Raw genomic sequence first — 5,179 nt, forward strand, 5'->3', positions numbered from 1 at the left:
TAAGGACAATTTAAGTCTTGATAATATGAGAAGGGGGAGATTTAAATGGCTGATACAGTTTTTGGGTTACTATGAGTGCATATTCAATCTATTTTGCACTAACATTATAGGCCCTGGTGAATTGGATTGATTTGATTCAGTAATCCATAGCTAATAAAGCTTGTTCAAAAACTTAGAGGAATGTGCACTTTAATAAAGTATATGGAAAGCCGGTACATATCCAAATGTTCATCTTGACACCTGTGTTTTACAATGTAGCATGTAATATAAGGAAAGGTGTGAATATGGTAATCTATATTTATATCACAAATTGTGTAGAACATTATAGATACTTTATTATAAGGCAAATAAAAATGTATGCTCAGTTTTTAATTCTGGGAAAAGGTTTGTAAAAGTAGTGCATTTTGGAATTTCTTAAAATAAGTATTAAATATGCAAAAATTTGATACATTTTAATATTCTTGGTTAGGAAAATTTAAATCATTTTCTTTATTTGGAGACTTCTCGGTTTGTGATATACTACCATCCCTTATTAATTCCTGAGAGCATTGTGGAATTATGTGAGAACACATCATTCCTTTGCAGAGCATGTTGAACAGCAATGTTTCTCAGACTTTTGAAAAGGACTGGGCTGTAATATAAAATAATAAGTGTAAAGAGAGGGATTATAGCAAGTCATCCACCATTTCAGGCAAAACCATACCTAAACCTATTTTTAAATCATAAGCATTTCAAAATAATGTTTGAGAGTAGGAATAAATTATTTGTAAATACTGCCTTTTAGAAAATTGCTTCAGGCATCAAAACTCATACTACAATCCTGAAAGCTCTTCCATAACATCAAAAATGGAGTTCCACATGATGAGGTCTGATTATACCCCCCAAAGAAGCTAAGAATAACCCATTGTATATGAATCTTTGGGAAAAAAGGTTATTATGCAAATATAAATAACATCTATGTGTATTAATTATTGTCAGTGCTTCATTGCTGGTCTCCAGTAAATGTTTCAAAATTGCAGAATGCTACAGTGGCTTCTTAAAATTTCTGTTAAATGATTCTGCGGAAATCAATACAGAGTCTGAAAACAGACTTACAAGTTACAGAAAGCCATGAAAGAAGATTTAAGCATGTAGTTTTTCGGAATCATTTCCTGGAAGGCAAATTGCAAACAATATTAAGTGGATCAAATAGCAGTCGAAATACTAAATCAAAAATCTGTCATAGAATGTGCAGTGTGTACGAAGTCATTGTAGCTAAAATAATCCACTAACATTAGTCAGTCGGAGTGTGAATTGGATATAAATGACTGTCACTTGTGAAATACTTTATTCCCTCAACCACAAACAGAATGTACTACACAAAATATTGTTAAGGATTTCCTAATAGTCATGGAGTTTTTGACATTGCTCATATTCCCATGTATACACTTAAAAATAAATGGTTTGCCTAATTGCCAACCACTAGGGCTAAGGGGAGTGGAAAACCAAAGCACTAACCAAAGCTTGTTAAAAATGATCACTTAACATTAACGTACAAAGTATAACCAAAGGATTGGATATATGAGATAAGAGAAGCAGTGAAAAAAAGGGATTTAATTTATTTTACAATTTTACAAATGATAAAACAATAATACCCGGTTGCTATACACAAACAATAAGAAAACTGTTGAACAGAATGAACTTGACAGAATAAACCTCATCTTTCAATTCCACAAATTCTATAAGAAATACTCAGTAGCAATTATTGTGTGCAGCAATGCTATCTCTGTAAACTCTTTTTGTTCCTGCTATTTACATTTGAAACACTTGTGCTTTTGCCTACACAAAGAAATGTTTTTTATTAAAAGGTGCTACTTAAATGAAAAACACAAGGCCTAGAGCCACAATCTGAAAACTGTAATTCGAATACATTGCTAGCTTGAAGGCTTTACTTTTCTTCTTTCTTATTATTTTTAAGATTTGGACATACCAGACCCTTACTGTAACTCTACATATGAACGACATAGAATTCAGTTATAAAGTAGATACCTCTTAAAGCAGGTTAGTAACTGAAGTCTCAAAAGAACTTCTTTATTCTAAAGTGGCCTTACTTATCTCCAGGGTAGTTCACAGTGCAGACCCTGAAGATGTTAGCATAACACAAATCTAGTGTGTACATATTACAGACTCAGTGTGTATAAACACATATACACATACATAACATTGTATATATGTATCACACATGTCTATTTGTACTATATAGGTATATCTATAGCACATATATAATAAAATATCTATTTCTAGGTGGGTTTTATTTGGATTTTCTTTCATCAAATACAAATAATAACCCTCACTCAATTTTTAAAACGTTGGGATATTGATAATGTTTGATGGGAAAACTTTCAAACTTGTAGAGATAACAACTAACTATACACAACTCTTCCCATACCCCTTCCACAATTACATATACTCCCTACAAAAACCACATGAAAACAACTCTTTTATGAACCAAGTATCACATTATATGCATTATGTCTAACTGACTCAATTAGAAATAAATTAATTTGTTCATCCTTTTTCTGTATAGTAGCTGAATAACTAATTGGTATGTACACTACCCCTAGCATTATTTAAATAAATTGCTTTTGTAAGCATATATGTAGAAATTCCCATTAGTAATTGATATACAATTCATATGATATACAATACATGAAGACATTTGAATGCCCAGCACCTTCTTTCAGATAGAAAAACTTCCGCAGTAGTTTCATCAGTCCTGTGGGCTGAATCATTAGATTTGCCCAAAAAATCTATTACTTGCTCACTTTTTATTTCAGCAACTTAACATTAATTACAGCACAGGCTGAGTGACAATGATGAAAATGTTTCCATGGTCTATTCATGTCAACAGCACAATAACAACCATGTTCTGTAAAGGACAGGAGTATTTCACAATCAGCTGCCTGAGCATTGCCAGGTACAGGGTTAAATAGTAAAAAATAAATTAAAATATTAAAATTGTGAATATATGATATTTTCAAAATAAAAAAACTCCACTTATTTCAAGTATGCTTTTATAATTTGATTTTGTTATGATGCTTTATGATCTGCTATTGGTTAAATCTCAACTCTTTTTGCTATTCTTGCCATTAGCCTTCATTGATCTTGCTCTGTTCCTATAAAAAGGCCACAGTAGATGGTGAAAGTGGGAGGGCAGATGGAAAGGTACACAACAAGGAATGAAATGAGCTTGTACGGTTTGTCTTCTTTGAACCCTAAATACCTTTAACTGAATTCATTCTTGACTATTGAAAGTTCCCTGAGATGAACAAAAGTAGTCTCAGTTGATACTGAAGCCCTTTTTTTCATGCTGAACATTTTTGGAAGTGGGCAATGTATTTAGGGAACACAAAGGATACAGTGACAAAGCAATGTGAAAAAGCTAAAAAGGCACTACTCAATACATCTATGAGATAAACATCAATGCACAGAACAATTAATGGCTGAGATATGTATGCTGTGGCCTTAACATTGTTTAAATGTATTTGTTGAAAATATACTAAAAATGGTCCGACTGCGGTGGCTCACACCTGTAATCCCAGCACTTTGGGAGGCTGAGGTCGGTGGATCACTTGCAGTCAGGAGTTCAAGACCAGCCTGGCCAACGTGGTGAAACTTCATCTCTACTATACAACATTAGCCAAGTGTAGTTATGTGCGCCTGTAATCCCAGCTACTCAGGAGACTGAGGCACGAGAATCACTTGAACCTGGGAAGTGTACACTGCAGTGAGCTGAGATGGTATCACTGCACTCCAGCCTGTGTGACAGAGTGAGACTCCATTTCCAAGAAAAAAAAAAAGAAGAAAGAAAGAAAGAAAGAAAGAAAGAAAGAAAGAAAGAAAGAAAGAAAATATGCTAAAAATGGCAAGGTACCTTGCTGCTGCTTTTTTAAGACATATTTTAAGTGCCCAGATGGATTTTACCTATAAGATATTTGCTTGTGACTTCTAGATTTCTGTTGAATTTGAATTAAAGGCTACTTGAACAGCTTATCATTTCCAAGTAGTCCAAATTTAGATTTTATAAATCACTTTCAATTTGTTAAGTAAACCAGACTTTTCAACTTTACATTCAAAACATGTATCTATTCTCTTATAATTTCCAATAGATAAGAGGTTTAATTATAAAAGTACATTAATGTTCCATTCATTTTTAGCTATCAGTCTCCTATACGCATTAGATTTCACTTACTTAGAGACACATACATTCTCAAAAGATGTAACATTCTATATCCCAAGGTTTTACTATATTTTTAAAAGATGACATCTCATTAAAAATATTGAGAACTGTACTACTGTGAGTATCCTTTTCCATGGTAACACACACACACGCTTCATGCTTTTTATTCATTTCTCAGACTGTTTTCCCTAAGAAACAAAACATATATATTCCCCGTGCATTTCTTCTTTCCTCAAATTGCCTCCCCAAGAAATAAGAAATCAAAGTAGAAGTGAGAATGCAGTGCTTCTGCTTTCTAAAGAAACACTCCACTATCGTAAGTTACTAGAAAACTGGCCTACTGGTCAATTCTGTTATCCATTAAAATTTTTTAAATTACTTTATTAATAATTTCATGTGTTTCTTGAAGAACACATGTGATATTGTGACTAAATTTAACTACAGAAAATATTGGTCAATTAAATTCATTTTAAATGCAAAATATTGACACACAATTTCATTGTTAAACCTCTTGAAATTAATCATCTCTGTTTTGAAAACAATACTCTATTAATAATGTTATTTCTGCACTAAGAAATTTAACAGGAATATATGAAGCATTTCCATATTTCTATTTGAATAACAAGGGGAATATCAAAGAACTGGACGTCACATTTCAGCTATATCAATCTAATGTTTATTCTAAAGGGCAAAATGCTTCCACAAAATTATTATGTAATGCAAAAGGTGTGAAAAACATTTCAAATGAAAATAAAGCATGAGTTTGGAAATTTAAAAATATTTAGAGACAACTTTCACATTAATAGCAAAATAATATATTCATGGTAATAACAGATTATTTTCATGAAAGAAAAATTGGTTTGCTGTGTAGAAACGCAAGCGTAATCTTTGGTACCAAAGATCTTTTTTTCTTTTTTTTTTTTTTTTTATTCTTCCTATTTTACCATCTCTGATGACATG

The sequence above is a fragment of the Colobus angolensis genome, unplaced genomic scaffold (genome assembly GCF_000951035.1).
Source record: "Colobus angolensis palliatus isolate OR3802 unplaced genomic scaffold, Cang.pa_1.0 Scaffold23, whole genome shotgun sequence".
In the NCBI taxonomy this organism is placed as follows: Eukaryota; Metazoa; Chordata; class Mammalia; order Primates; family Cercopithecidae; genus Colobus; species Colobus angolensis.